The sequence below is a fragment of the Rhincodon typus genome, chromosome 31, assembly GCF_021869965.1.
Source record: "Rhincodon typus isolate 14 chromosome 31, sRhiTyp1.1, whole genome shotgun sequence".
NCBI lineage: Eukaryota > Metazoa > Chordata > Chondrichthyes > Orectolobiformes > Rhincodontidae > Rhincodon > Rhincodon typus.
This window is the reverse complement of record NC_063362.1, coordinates 7,099,635-7,116,628: the sequence shown is the minus strand read 5'-3', so window position 1 is coordinate 7,116,628 and position 16,994 is coordinate 7,099,635.

Sequence of the window (16,994 nt, the reverse complement as noted above, 5' to 3'; positions counted from 1 at the left end):
CCAGGCAGCATCAGAGGAGCAGGAATGTTGATGTTTCAGGTCAGGACCCTTCCCGAAACATCAACTTTCCTGCTCCTCTGATGCTGCCTGGCCTGCTGCGTTCTTGCAGCTCCACGCTGTGTTATCTCTGACTCCAGCATCTGCAATTCTTGCTACCTCTGAGCTGTTCTGATGGGACAGGCTCCACCTGAATCATACTGAGACCAGTGTTCTGTTAAATTGCATAACTAAGTAGGTGTGTGCGTGTGCGGTGAAAGGTGTGCAGGGCTCAGCAGAAGTTATCAAAGTTTCCACAACAAGTAATAGGACAAGAGGGTATGGAAAGGCTGAGAAATCTAATGTTAGGCACAACTATGAGGAGGGGACAGTCAGCACAGGACTGAGGGTGTTGTTCTTAAATGCACGCAGTATACGAAACAAGGTAAATGAGTTTGTAGCATAAATTGAAATTGATTTATATGATGTTGCAGGTATCACAGATGTAGCTGTAAGAGGATCAGGGCATGGAACAAAATGTGCAAGGATGCACATCCAATTGAAAGGATGGGCAGCCTTGTTACTAAGAAATGAAATTAAATCGATAGCAAGAAATGATACAGAGCTGGATGGTGTAGAATCTGCTTAGGTAGAGTTGAGGAACTGCAAAGGAGAAAAGACCTGATGGGAGTTGTGTGCAGGCCTTCCAGCAGCAGTCAGGATGTGGGGGGGAAGAAAATAAATCAGGAGATAGAAAAGGCACTTAAGAAACTTACTACAGCAAGTTGTTTTAACCGGCACCTTTATAAAGCAGCCTACTCAACTGGCCGGCAAAAATTATATACCTGATATACTGATGTTTACTGTATTCTCGTGATCTCTGCAATGACTGAGTAGTCAGTTGAGGGTGCAACTGAGAAATCTCTGATTTATTCAAGGCAAAGTTGTATTATTATTTGATTTTATACAGTAAGTAAAGTATAATGCTCGCATTACATTTCTATTGCTTAGTGTGTGTTTTTAACATTGCTTACGTAGACATCTTTATCAACTGTCACACTCCCGGTCCCATAGACGCCTATTAATGATAAAAGGTTTGCTGTATTACAATAATCGTGGGTGACTTCAATATGCAGGTGGGCTGGGAAAATCAGGTTGGTAGCAGATCTCAATCAAAGGAATTCGTGGAATCTATACGCGATGGTTTTTTTGTGGAACGGCTTTGTGGTAGAGCCCACAAGAGAACAGGCAATTCTGGATATGGTGATGGTGAAATATGGCAGACTTGATTAGGGAGTTTAAGGTGAAGGAACCCAAAGGGTACAGTGACCATATTATGATAGAATTCACCCTGCAGTTTGAGGAGGAGAGTCTGAAATCAGATGTAATAGTGTTACAATTCAGTAAAGATAACTACAAAGACATGAGGGAGGAGCTGGCTAGAGTTGATTGGAAGGGGAGCCTAGCAGGGAAGATGGTGGAGTAGCAATGGCAGGCAGTTCTGGGGGTAATTTGGGAGCCACAGCAGAAATTCATTCCAAGGAGGAAGAAACATAGTAAAAGGTCAGAAGTCACATGACACCAGGTTATAGGCCAATAGGTTTATTTAAATCACAAGCTTTCAAAGCGCTGCCCCTTTGTCAGGTGAAGTGTAGCGGGAGGACGAGGTAACCAGGCTGACCAGGAAAGTAGGAACAGCATAAAAGCAGAGAATGTGGTGAAGATTAGCGGGAAGCCTTTTAAAAACCAGTAGGGGATAATTAAAAAAGCATTTAAGGGTACAGAAGATGAAATGTGAGAATAAGCTAGCTAGCACTATAAAAGAATTTTTGAGATATCTAAAAGGTAAGAGAAAGGCAAGAGTGGACATTGGCGGCTGGAGAAGTAGTAATGGGGGAAAAGGGAAATGGCGGAGGAACTGAATAGGTACTTTGCATCAGTTTTCACAGTGGAAAACACCAGCAAAATATCAGCACTTCAGGAGGGTCAGGAGGCAAAGGCAAGTGTAGTGGCCATCACTAAGGAGGTGGTGCTGGGAAGCTGTAAGGTTTGAAGGTGGATAAATCACACGGCCGCATGAACTAAACTGAGTCAGTATGGGTATCATCAAGGGGAAGTCATGACTGACAAATGTTAGAATTCTTTGACAAGTTAACGAGTTAGACAAAGGAAGTGGCCTGTTTGGATTTCCAGAATGCCTTTGACATGGTGCTGCACAGGGGGATGTCAAATAAGATAAGAGCTCATGGTGTCAGGGGCAGGTATGGGCATGGATAGAGGATTGTCTGACTGGCAGGTGGCAGAGAGTAAGGGTAAAAGTGTCTTTCTCAGGATGGCGGCCAGTGACTAGTGGACGTCCGCAGGGGTTCATGTTAGGACGACAACTATTCACATGATACATTAATGATCTGGACGAATGAACTGAGGGCCTTGTTGCTAAATTTGCAGATTATACAAAAGATAGTTGCAGGGACAGATAGTGTTCAGGAAGCAGGGAGGCTGCAGAAGGACTTGGACAGGCTAGGAGAGTGGGCATAGAAGTGGCAGGTGTGGGGATATTCAATTTGATAGGAAGAACAGTGGTGTAGACTGTTTTCTAAACAGTGAAAAGTCTGCTGAAATCTGAAACACAAAGGGATTTGGAAATTCAAGTTCAGGATTCTCTTAAGGTTAACATGCAGGTTCATTTGGCCTCGGGAAGGCAAATGCAATATTAGCATTTATTTCATGAGGGCTAGAGTACAAGAGCAGAGGTATATTGCTGAGGCTGTTTAAGGCTCTGGTCAGACCATGGAATATTGTGAGCAGTTGTGGGCTGTAACTAAGGAAGAATGTGCTGGTGTTGAAAGGGGTCCAGAGCAGGTTTCCAAGAATACTCTTCAGGATGAAGGACTTGTTATATGAAGAGTGTTTGAGGACTCTGTGTCCATACTCAATGGAATTTAGAAGGATAATTGGGGTCTTATTAAAACTTACAAAATACTGAGAGGCCTAGATAAAGTGGACACAGCAAAGATGTTTCCACTAGTAGGAAAGACTAGGATCCAAGGGCACAGCCTCAGAGTGAAGGGACGACCCTTTAGAACTGAGATAAGGAGGCATTTCTTCAGCCAGAGGCTGGTGAATCTGTGGAGCTCATTGCCACAGGGGGCTGTGCTAGCCAAGTCATTGAGTTTATTTAAGACAGAGATACATAGGTTCTGGATTGATAAGGAGATCAAGAGCTGCAGGAAGAAGGCAGGAAAATGGGATTGAGAAACATATCAGCCACGATAGAATGGTGGAGCAGACTCAAGGGGCCGAAAGCTTAATTCTGCTCCTACGTCTTATGGTCTCAAACTTTTGAGTGTTTTATTATTCAAATAATTTTGAGTGATGCAAATCCATTCTGGCTTATGCTGATACCAAGCGAAGACTATCTACAGTCTTAAATCGCAGCAATGGAAAGGTTTGAAATTAGGAGGATTTTAGAAAGTCTAGTGGAGGAAAAGAATGAAAGGAAAGAGAATATGTCTTAAGGAGAAATCATGTTGCAGATTGATCATTGCCACCATTCTACCCCAACTAACAGTGATTTAGAAAGTGTCTTGGGCTGGTGACCTAATGCACATAACATGTTTTGCAGGTCTCGTAATCTGCATTGTTAGAAATACTTAAAATATTAGTAGTCAGCACCAATTCTGGTTACTTAAATTTGAAACAAGTTGCTTGAAACCGTTGTCTGGATTGAAACCCATAGAATAGTTAATACCCTTGTGGTGGAATCTGGTTAATATTTCTCAGTCCAGAAAGAAACTGGACAAGACACTCCTTATGTAATAAACTATGAATGGCATGAGTATGTTCAACTCTTAGCAGTAATTGAAAGGCTTGACCTCTCTGAACAATCCTACATGATTTTCATATCAATAGTCTGACTTATTAATGTGTTTGTTCTTAGCTATGCGGTTAATTTGCCTGCAATACAACACAAACTGATGATACAAACTTTGTTCAATCAGTTTAATTGAATTGATAAGTCTTAATTATTTTTAATTCCTTGTCATATGTTATGGAAAATGTCAATTACCTGGGGTTAGTTTTCTGTTTTTCCTTCAGAAGCTACATCCCTTGTATAGAACTGTTGATCTAATCCTAGTTTCTCATGAATAGATAGGAATAAGTTTTCTGCGTAGAGTTGAAGTTTTAAAAATCTGTTATTCCTCTTAAATATAGTTTAGGTTTTCTCTGTGCTAATCTGTTAAATTGAATTAGGAACATGATATCCTTCAAAAAATTATATGAAAAAATCGAAGTAGCACAAAATAATAAATCAGAACAAATCCTTGATTTTTAAATAATGATGTCTGCATATATTGATGCTTTATGCAAAGAAAAATTTATTGTCTATCAAATTTCTTCCAATTAAATGAAAATTTTGGTTACGTATCCACTTACATGGCTTGCTGCCGCGGAAAGGCTGCTACCAAAGACCCATCACACACAAGTAATGATCTCCTACAACCTCTTGCGTCAAGCAGAAGATAAAGAAGCTTGAACACATGCATGAGCAGGTTCAGGAACAGGTTCTTCCCGGCCGTTATCAGACTCGTGAATGGACTCTGTGTCCAAGTCTTTTTGATCTGTACATTCTTTGCTTACTATGATCCCACGCTGGGCATTAGCGCAGCACAGTGGCTCAGTGGTTAGCACTGCTGCCTCACAGCACCAGGGACCTGGGTTCAATTCCACCCTTGGGCAGCTGTCTGTGTAGAGTTTGCACATTCTCCCCGTGTCTGCGTGGGTTTCCTCCGAGGTGCTCCGGTTTCCTCCCACAGTCCAAAGATGTGCAGGCTAGGTGGATTGGCCATGCTAAAATTGCCCATAGTGTTCAGGGATGAGTGGTATAGGGGGATGGGTTCTGGGTGGGATGCTCTGAGGGTCGGTGTGGACTTGTTAGGCCGAAGGGCCTGTTTCCACACTGTAGGGATTCTATGAGCTATTCTATTCTATGATCTGCCTGTACTGTTTGTAACCAAAGCTCTTCACTGTATTTCGGTACACATGTACCATCCATCAATTAATCAATCAAAACTAGTATGATCGATGTGAACACTGCCAACTGAGTGCATTTATATGTGTTTTTACTACACTTATCAGTTGATAGCTGCCTATTACTCGAACAACACCAGGAAGATACTACACGCCCCAACACACTCATCATGCTACCTTACATCGGGAATACATCAGAACTAACCACAAGACTCCTATGACCACTGAGCATCAGAGTAGCACACAAACCCACATCAACCCTACAACTGCTCACCCAAACCAAAGACCCAGTATGGACAGGACCAATGTCATATACAAGATTCCCTGCAGACACTGACAAATACTACATCGGACAAACAGGAAGGAAATTAACAACAACGGGTATACGAACACCAATTGGCTACAAAAAGACACAACCAATACTCACTCATCTCTATCCAGATGGATAAGGAGAACCACCAGTTCGATGGGGACAACACCAAGATCCTGGGACAAGCAAAGCAGAGGCAGGCACGGGAGTTCCCAGAAGCCTGATACTCCATGAAGAAAGTCATCAACAAACACCTAGAACTCGACCCCATATACATTCCATTGCAAAAGAAAACTGGAAGTGAGGTAATCCAGCTCAATGGACTCCAGAGTTTAAAAACCAGGTGGGAAAACACAACAGCGCTTTGGAGGCTGCACTGATGATGTTACCCAGCTGGGTAATGAAACGTCTGCGGAACAACAACGAACCACCTCGGCGAGCCAACCAACCACAATAGCTGCCTTGTTTCTGAGAAGTTTAAAATCCATTATACTTAATGGTATTTCATTAGTTCTGAATTAGTTAATTAACAGCTGACCTTTCTAGTTTGTCACTTTAAAGGTGCTGCTTCGACGACTGACGTTTGTCTATGCATCTTTTTAAAATGGTTTGCCTGTTTTTGATCTTTTTAATACGACTCATTTTGACAGACCCTCTTTAAACAATAATCCTCATGAAACCACAAACAAACTCCAATAAGAGGTGGCAGAGTATCATGCAAGCTAACAAAGGGATGAAATAACTTTAAATGCAGAAAAAAAACTTCACTCAATAAGTGCTTGTACCTATATAATGTATGAAACATATTAGACACTTTTGCATATTGTAATTGAAAAATTGATTCCATTCTTGAGCGTTTTGTAATGACCAAATTATTGCAAGGAGGAAAGGTACTTTTTGTTCAGAGGTTGAGGTGAACCAGTTTCCAAAAAGAGTTTGTGAATGGATAATCTGCCTGCTATCATAATAGTTCCACTAACTCTCTGCATTTTTGATTTAATTGCTTCTTATTGGACAAAGCTCATGAGAGCTGCTGGGAATTGAGTTTGTGGTGATATCTAGTGCTGGCCAACATCAATGCATTTTTGTGGAATTATAAGCATAGCTAACATATCAAGAGCAGACATCGTGTTGCTGTTTTATTTTTAACAATGCTGTCTATATGGGGAGAGAACAGTAGGTCATCAAATATTAGCTTTGGGCTAGAGAGTAGCAACATTGAGAAGCAGTTGAGTATGAGCAAGGTATTTGTTTGCATAAAAATAGTCTGAATGGGATTGCCTCTGAAATTCCAATTAAAATACAGTGTAGTCTCCAGTGTAATAAAGAGAAACAAATCAAGTGAATATTGCTCTTTGGTCTTTGTCCATTTCTGTGGACTAGGAAGTGGAAGCACTATCAACAGGACCATCTGTTCTGGGAAGCTGGTTGGATAGTCTGGTCCCGGCCCTGCTGCCAATGCCTGGTGTAGCCAGCAACTGAAAAACCTTATAAACTGTAAGATATGACTGAGTTGATCACTGATAACACCTATATTCATCAAATCTGTGACACTAAATCTCTGTACCACCATTCAGTCTGTGCTGTTTGGGTTGAAAGCAGATTTAAATGGGAATCATCAGGCGGACAGTCGTTTATTGTAACATTGGTGAGATGCTGTGTCTCTTGCTGGTGTACACCACACCTTTCTCTTGCTCTCCAAAATGTACACATGTGCATGCACACATTTGCTAAATGATATGATTTGTATAAGTATGTTATAACTCAAAGAGGAAAACTAATCCTGGAAAGTGTCTTGTTTAGGTAACTAAGGTTTAATTATTATCAATGCTTAAAGTTCTTGGTTCTGCTTTAAACTAATTGGGCTTTGTTGAATACTCTGAAGTAGAAGAACTGGAGGGGAAAAATTTTCCATTGAAAGCTGTTTTGTATTATAGATGCTTAACCCTAATGAATAACTATTGGGTAAAATTTAAAATTTACTGATTAAAAAGTCATTTTTTAATCTGTTTGGCAGAGATTGCACACTAAATGTCTGTAATATTAACTGCTGTGTACATTTGCACTGCTTGAATAGTGATTTTTGAAAAGTCAGCACTCTCCTCCTAATTAATGTTCAAAATTGGTTTGGTCCGAGTTAAGGATAGAAACTATATCTAAAGGTTGTTCTGTTGCTAGAAAAGGTAGTTTTTTTTTTTTTGCAGATTTCTTTTGCATGAAGTGGAATCATCTTGCATTAAACTGAAGATTTAAAATAGATTTGTATCATATGCATTGGTGCAGATGTTTTAAAGTTGTGTTACAGTAGACTGAAAATCACTGCAACAACTGCTTTGTCTTCCACATTCTACACTTACTGTTTTATGGGAAAATGAGGGGATTTTCTGAAATTAAGCTCGAGTTACAAGCAACGCATTTAAAATAACAAGTTACGTCCCAGATTCAAAAGCAAATCATGTCATTATTTGGTATAAATATCATTGCAGAAGCAAAATAATCGACTAATTGGAGGTAACATTGTCCAGCGTCTGAAGGGTGGAGGTTAATGCCACCACTTTAAATATAGAAAGGTTTTTAGGTCCATATGGTATTGATTTATACTCCTCACATCTGCTTCTAAATATTAAATGAAAAGGCGATTACTGTAAACCATTTGGTGAACAAATATTGTGTTATGGTTTTTCACCATTGTTAGTATTTCATCTGATTGTCTGGCTCAAGTTTTATATTAAAGTCTTTGTCTCAGTTTGGTTGAAAGACAATTACTATAACATTTTCTGTAGAGATGGCTAATTTTCAACTAAAATATGTAGACAGCACTCTGTTAGAGTGCATTAGTTCTGTCTGATATATTGAAAATAAGTAAAATCTGGAACCTCAGTCACTGGAAGCAATATAGCTCTTTTTGTATCTTTCAAACGCATCAAATACAGATTTGTTATTGAACTACAGTGAAATTTAAATTAGGAAGTTTTGGCTGAAATCGAATGAATTATTTAAAGAACTCCTTTAAATTTCACCCCAGTCGCAAGATTAAAAAGGGTTTTGTTTGGCAAGTACTTGGACCTTTAAAAACTGTTTTGCATCTAGATTTGTACATTTGACAGTTACACTGCAACCTGTTGATTGAAGCCATTTTATATAACTGCTAGACCTCCTGGACAGCATACAGTGAATGCATGCGTGCCATCCCCCAAAAGCAAATGCAGAATAATAAAGTGCCAGATGTCTTCATTAGTTTCCACAAAATTCATTTTGTGCTGCTGTTGAAAAGTAGATTACATTTATTTCTTCTAGTTTAGCACATTGACAAGATTTTTGAATTTCTTGAGGAAAATTGTGTTGTTTCATTTGTTCAATACATACTTTTTCTTACAATTATCTGATTTATAACTGTTAATGATGATGTGCACTTACAAAACACAAGTGACTAGCATACTGGACCAATGTTCTGATCTCTAAGGAATATATGATTGAAAACATGTGGTTCTCTAAAAGCTATTGAGTTTTGTGAAGTGCACTCATGGTACAGGATTTTTTTGAGACTAAGTTGTACAGTAATTGTGTTTATTTTAAAATGATTGATCCCAATAAGCAGTGCGCCTTTTTGTGCGAAGTAATTGTATATTTACTTAAGGTAAGAAAAATACATTTTGATTTTGCTGTTTCTAATTATGTATCTAAATGATCCAATCTGGATTTTGCCTTTCACCTTTAATCTGCAATGAATTTTATGAGGTGAAGCTTCTTCAAAGCAGTGTTTTCCTTTTGTAGGATTGAGAACTAGGTCCTTTCTCTGAACTCCCAGCATTAAATATATTACTGAGATATGATTTATAAATATGAAAATTAGACCAAGGAGCCATGCATGTTTTATGGTGCTGGTTTTAAATTTAAATTGCCTAGTATGCTACATAATAAAATCCTTAGGTCCAGTCAGGTGATCAAATTGTACCTCTGGGTTTTATCAGTGCTTTCATGATACAGATGTTACAGCAAACTGTAAAATGACTGTTTTCATAACTTATACAGAAACAGTTTAAAAATAATGTTCGTGGCCTTCTAGAGTATTGAGCAAGAGTTTTATTTAGTAATTTCAATCAATGGGAATACAATTGGCAAAAACATTTGACACACTTCAAGACAATTGCTGCTTATGTGCAAAACTGAAATTATCTTGAGTGACTGGTCCTGCCAACGGTTTAGATCTTACAAAATTTGAAACACCTGCTGTTTCACTAAAATTAACATGTAATGTACTCTGGCTATGGCATTGCCCAGAATCAGACAGAGTCTACTACACTGGAATCTCCCACTTTTTTGATTGCGATTTTTTTGAGCAGATGCAGTATTATGCCTGACAATCTCCATACAAGTGTGGGTGAAAATCGAACAGAATTCTTGGTCCTGATGACGGTGTGGTCAGCCAAAATGCTGTTGATATGTGTGGAATTTTAGCAGGAATTTGTTTCTTCAGGTGAAGTCGACAAAACTGAGCTGGGACAATGTAAAAAGAAATATATTTTCTCCCTCTGCAGTGTTTTTTAATCAACCTGCTCAGACATTTTATGACCCATTTGGAGGACATGTGGGACTTGAATCAGGGTCTACTGTCTCTGAGGCAGAGACAGTACCACAATGCCACAAGACACTACCTCTCAACCTACATTGGCTTCAGTGCAGATGAGATTTAATTGCTCCATAAATGCATCAAAAGTGAATAGCACCACTTACAAATTGTGCTTTTCATTTCCTTTTTTTACCTGCTCAATTGAACATATTTATACACTTCTTCAACCATCTAATTATGATCATTTGTGTCTGCTCCAGTTTGATTTCAGATTGTCTCTCCATGCACTTTTCTTTTAAAAAGCTTGCTAAATAACAGCTTGTTTACATATTAAAGAAAAGCAGAAATTGCTGGAGAAACTCAGCAGGTCTGACCGCATCTGTGGAGAGAAAGAGTTAACCACTTTGGGTCCAATGATCCGTTTTGTTGTTTAAGTATTAATATGGTTGACAAATTGGGATATGCTAATATCAGAAGTTACCTGTAACTACATTATTGTTTACCTTTGCAGGCAAAAATTATTTGTTTTTATACACTTTAATACCAGCGGCATCAGCCATATCCTGTTAAATGTGTTATATTTTCTACAACCAACCCGAAAAACTTGTTACAAAAAAAATCAACAAAATAAAATACTCGAATAAATAAAGTAGCTGCATCCACAGTGGTAGTTCTCACCATCGCAAATGCTACTTTTTTTTTGATCTTACTCCAAATTTATGTAACATTCAACTTAACTAGTGCTCTCCACTTCAGGACAAGCATAATTTTTCACCTTTCCTGTCGCTTCCTATCTTGTTGCCTGCACTCTCCTACTCACTGTGTATAGTTTCCATTAAAAATTAGGGCAATATTTGAGTGACTATCAAGTTTTCTACATTCCAAGTATTTATTTAGTGATCATTGATTTCATGCACAAATATTAATGCATTTGTTAGAAATCATTTTCAGATGTTGTGAAATACATAATGGTGTCCAGAAAATTACATTGTATGCCATTTTCCTGACCATTCAAGCACGCAAGCAACCCTAAACTATAGCATGGCAATTTTGTATCTAGCAATTTCACAAATGTGCTACTAAGATTCTAAGAGACTCAAATCAATTCAGACATTTTGGTATGTGTTTAAAATTGTATTGTGGCAAGTGGACTTGTAACTTGCAAAGTGCTAAGAGCCAGTAATTCCCCTTAGTGCTGCCTGCTGGAACACTCGGAGTAGACCCTTCTCCAAGCAGCAAATGAAGTACTTTCTCTCAATTTTCCTCCTCTAATTCTTTTCTTAACTGTCAATGTGTTGAAAAGCCTTGCAATTTTAGGTTTGTAGTAGAAGTTCGTTCATGACATCGTATCCTAGAAACTTTTTTTGGAAAAGCTGGGAAGTTTCACGAGGACAGTTGGATTCCATTTACACGTTTTCAGCTGGTGCTAATAGTTCATTATTTGAAAAATTCTGATTTTTTTTTCATTAGCATCTTTTTATAAATAAGGCCACATGAATCAGAGAAAAGTTGATGCATGTAGTCAAATCTTCAATTTTGCCTCTGTTTTGGTTACTACTATTTTTATTAGAACCAACTGAGAAATAAATGTATAACACTATTGGGGACAGATCTGGAACCAGTCAGTCTGTCTGTGGACTAATGGGAATACTAGTGTTGCCCAGATTCAGTAATTCATTGGTAAAATGTTGACAAAATTAGGTTTGAAGGTCTTTGATCCATAGAACAATTCTATACCGTTGCTAATTCACCATTATTGGTAAATAGTTCTTGAGCCAACCACTATTGTGTATGAACTGGAAGTATACATATTGGGTTTAGTTTAGCAATTCTTCTTTGGCAGGGGGCAAAATGTACTTCAGAATGTTTATCCCCAGTCAAAATTATCTTGGCATTAGCAACCTTTCCCAAAGCTGCTCTTTGTCATTTGGTTGTGCTGCAGTTTTGTTATTGCTGATAGCCATTACGATTATCCTACAGCCCTCCAGTATAAAGCATCAAGTGTTCATTCAACGAGTGCCATCAGGGATTGCATTATCAATAACACAGCTCACCATCTTGCAACTGCCATTTCCATATGACCCTGTTGAAGAAAATGACTGAACACTGCTTAATCCTCATTCCTTGGTTAAATAACAATTTTGGCATTGCTTTCATCTCAACAGATTGTTCTTATTTTGTTTTGCTCAGCTCCATCTCTGTGAAATGGAACACAGATTAAAAAGTAAGCTCTGAACATACCCAGAGGATTTTTGTAAAAAATTATTTTAGGGTATTGAGTAAAAAAACAAAAATAATTGATTTTGTATGGCACTTTGTCACATCCTCAGGACATCCCAAAGTAGTTTACAGGCAATAAGCAAAGCCAGTTTTATAGAAAGCTTGTTCAGCACTTTGTGAAATATGTTTTATTTACTGTCAGGTTGCACACCTTTTAAAATAATTAGTATAATTGGCAGTTGAAAACATACATTAGCCAATCATTTAGCAATGGAAGTAACAATCTAAATTATCAGTAACTTTTAATTAAGAGGTGCACACTAAAGCTGCCATATAAATACATGTAAGGCAGTCTCCTGGACATTACCACTTTACTGTGCAGTATCATTAAACCGTGCTGTGGATATACATGTGAGCCTTCAGGCCAGATCAAAGGTAAATATCTTCCCTTCAAAACTGAGGTTTCTACTTGAGCATCTTGCAATATATTAAAAATGATTGAATGATGAAGCAAGATATATGACCTGTCTTTGTCTGGATCCATATTCTTGTCTTTGATCCTAGCATAATTGTAAAGATTGCTAAACTATTTGGATTCCTGGTCGTGAATATTGCCATTTGAAGTCTACATTGCAATGTTTGAAATTTTAGAAGCTATGTTAAGCTATGTCTTGCTGTGTTCAAAGCACAAGTAGGACTCCAGTGAACCCAATTAATGTACTAATTTCTTCAGTGCTGAGTATTTTCAACTAGCTTTTGAAGCTGAAATGGTGTTATGAACAGGTGAGGAGAGGGAATTGTTTCCGCTCTTTTTAAACCCCCTTTCGGTGAATTTCAGATATACTTTTTTCTTTTTATCACTCCACTCCAGTGAAAAAGTTAGTTTGTTTGAAAATTAAGGAGTCAATTATCAAGCGTGGCTTGCATGAAAGAAGGAAGAATTTTAAGGGCAGGATTGAATCTTCAGCAGGAGCAGAAACTGTAGATCTGAGGTCTGTGAACATTTTTTTCAATTTGCTTTTCATTCATTGCTGTTTATTTTCCAGTGATGATGAGAGAAACAGGCAGAGTCAGAGAATTTCAGCTCTTACTTACACACATTGAATTTTTCTTCTCTCAAAAGCAGCAGTTAAAATATAGTTCATTAATGCACCAGACTATTTGCCACCCAACAACAGTGGAAGGAATGCCACTCAGTATGTAACAATAGTTGGTATGTGACATCATAGGATTTGACTATAAGGTGTGGTCTGCTGGAGCAGTGACTCTTAAGAAAAAGAGTAGCTACGAAGTAAAAGTTTGAAAATTCTTCTGAGGTGATGTCCATTTATGCTGATCATGTTTTTAAATTGCACCAGACCTCCTTTACCAATTGTACTTTCTCTTGCTAAAATAGATTATTAGATACTTGAATGCTACATAAATCTAGACTATTTTCATTCACTTAACTGGCCTTAAAATTTGTTTGTTCCAGTCAAGCCTATGACAAAATACTTGTAAAGTATGTAACACTGCCTTAAATAAGGATAATTATCTTTGGAAGACCTGTCATTATGGTGAGAGATGCAGATAAAATCTGTCTGGATTAGAGTCAGTGACTGGGCCAGCTGCTTTGTTACTTATTTTCTGGAATAAAGAGGTTAGGCTGCTCGCTAGTAATATTCACTGGAAACTCTCCTACTCTTGTGGATCATTAAAATTAATGAAAAGATCAGTCTTCTATAAACACTGTTTGGCACAGGCGTTGAAATGTGATTCAAATGAGTACGCATCTAATCGTTAAAAACTGGACATCACTAAAATTTTGTATTGATCCATCTTGCAGTTTGTCCTCACATTTACTTAAGACAAACTCTCTGGCTGAGCTCTCAGTTTCCTGAATTGGAGCTTATGTTCTATCATGTATGTTGTTCAATAATTACATTGTTCATATTTTGTAGTGCCTGATATTTAAAAAAAAACTGGTGCATTGTACTGTCTCCATCTTCGTTACCGTTTGCTTTTGGCATTCCTTTTTGAGGGTAAACTTGGCCGGAGGGGTGCTGGTGGTTTAGCAAAGTTCCCTTTGATTCCAACTGAAAAATGCTCTGTTGATTTCAGCTGTGAAATTTTTTGATTGTTTGCCCTGTTTTCCTGACAAACTCCATTAGAAAGGAAATTTTGTTAACTTCCTGTGAAGCACCTTGGGATTCTTAGCACATTAAAGACACTACATTAATACAAATTGTTGTTAAAAGGAAAATAATTATTGCTGAAAATTATGATTTCAATTATCACAAACTTGTGAACACCGTTGAACTTTATTTGTGTAGTTGGTTACGTTTATAATAGTTTAGTTTTGATGTGAAGTTCCTATTTACAGTACTAAAGGAAGTGTTTCCAAATGCTTCACATGCATATTCAGAGATGGAATTTATTGCAAAGCATGATTACTAAGAGTACAATGTTGTACTGCACATTAGTCACATCGCGGAATCACTCGGTTATATTTATATTGTGTTTCTTGCTTGATGCTCAAAATTGCAACACAGTATTGTTGTTTTGCAGATGACTGAGATACAGTGCTAGTAATTTCTGAAACTGATGTTATGCCTCCAGAAACTTTAAAGCAAATGCCAAGGTTGAATTTTTTTTAGGTGTCTTCATGTATTTTTAACTTGATAAAGTACGTTTATGTTCATTCTTGTTTATTTTTATCTGCCTATTCTGTTCAGGTCTCAATGGTTGGTGGATTTGGATTTGGTGCAAATGCTGAATCTGTGACCAAGTTCTTTTCAAAAGGCTGTCCTCTGGCTGAAAGTGTTTGAAATAGATTTTCAAAAAAGCTCTCAGGAACATGTTTGCAATTATGCAGAATTTTTTAGGATGTGGAAAAACAGATTTACTGACATAAACAGGGATTGTGTAGAAAAGTGATAAGGGCTGCTGAAAACTTCTCGGCTTGTACTTATGCCTGGTTTTAAGTATTTTTGAAACTGAGCTAAGTAGCTTAACAAATCAACCTCAAAGCAGAAAATTCCACTGAATTCTGCCAAAGCTTATTTTACTGTGTAAATTTGAAAGGCTAGTGAATTTATGAACTTTATTGTAAAGCAGATTGAGTAGTATCGAGTAATAGTGAGTAATAAGCATGTTTGTGAATAGGTAAAAACAGAACCATTTGTAATGACCTCAGTGGTTGAATAGCCAACTGACTTTAAGGCTGTCTTAATAACAGGTTCCATCATCTATGGAACTTCATCCCAGCAAGAATCATGAGTGGCGTAAAATTGGAAAGAGGAAAACAAGGTCACTGCATTAATTGTTGGATAAAGATATTCCTTCCAGTCAACCTCTGCATTTGAGAAAAAAATCTCTTGATTTGTTTAGATTCCACTACATTGGTGATTCAGCTCTAGAGGGCCTTCATTACAATTTGTTCAGGCAATATTCATATGCTGTTTCTAAAAGACATATGAGTGATGCTCTCACTCGAGGGTGCTTAGGATCAGAAATCGCCTAACACGGGCTTGCACAAATCGGAATACTCTTGCGTTCAACCTAGGAAAAATTAGACTACTATTTTAGTCATGAGATGGCAGGCTTCCAGTTAGTTCCTTCATTGGAAGTTCAAGGATAGCCTCTTCAACACAGTTAGATAGAAGGAATGTTCATTTATGTATTATCTTTATTGCATCTCTCAGCAAAGTCTGAAAATATTTAGGTGTTAGGAATTGGTTCAAAAATGAGGTCACTGTTATCCAGTTAAATGTGCACTGAACTAACTTTCATTGCTCAGTCCTTTGAGTATAGGAGTTGAGAAGTCATGTTGAGGTTGTACAGGACATTGGTGAGGCCTCTTCCGGGATACTGGGTCTAGTTCTGGTTACTCAGTTACAGGAAGGATATTACTAAGCTGAAGAGGGTTCAGAAAAAATTTACCATGATGTTGCCAGGTATGGAACGTTTGAGTTATAAAAAAAGGATGGATAGACTGGGACCTTTTTCACTGGAGTGTAGCAGGTTGAGATGCGACCTGATGGAAGTTTATAAAATAATGAGAGGTATAGACAGAGTTAATGGTAGTTGTCATTTCCCTAAGGTGGGGGATTTCAAGACTAGGGGATGCATTTTTAAGATGAGAGGAGAGAGATTTAAAAAGACATGAGGCAATTTTTTTTACATAAAAGGTGGTTTGTGTGTGGAATGAACTCTCTGGTGTGGATGAAGTGGTGGATATGGTTACAACTACAATGTTAAAAGCCATTTGGATAGGTACATGAATAGGAAATGTTTGGAGGGGGATATGGGCCAGGAGCAGGCAGGTGGGAAGCGTTTAGTTTGGGATAATGTTTGGCGTGGACTGATTGCACTGAAAGATCTGCTTCCGTGCTGTATGACTCTATGGCTCTAAATAACAATGAAGTGGGTAGTTTAAATGTGTCCTGTGAAGGATGGCATCTTTCACAATGCAATGTGCCTTCAAAATTTTAGCTTGATCCACATGTTGCAGCATTGAAATGAGGCATGAATCAATGGCTTACCAACTCAATTAAGGATGCTGTCAAACTGACTGACTGTGACTACAGGTGACAACATCACACTGCTAATCTGTACTAAAATCTGAGCATGATTTAAACTGTACAACATGCGTTGAGTTTAATATAATTATTTCCTCCACACCTATTGAATGACAGTGGGATCAAAGTTATCTGATCATGTCTGGGTGGTGAGTAGAATTTGGCAAAAGTGTGTTTTTTATTAACAGAAATCATCATAAGAGCATAAGATATAGGAGCAGAATTAGGCCTTTCAGCCCATCGAGTCTGCTCCGGCATTTGATCGTGGCTGATATGTTTCTCAACTCCGTTCCCCCGTCTTCGCAACTCCGTTCCCCCGTCTTCGCAA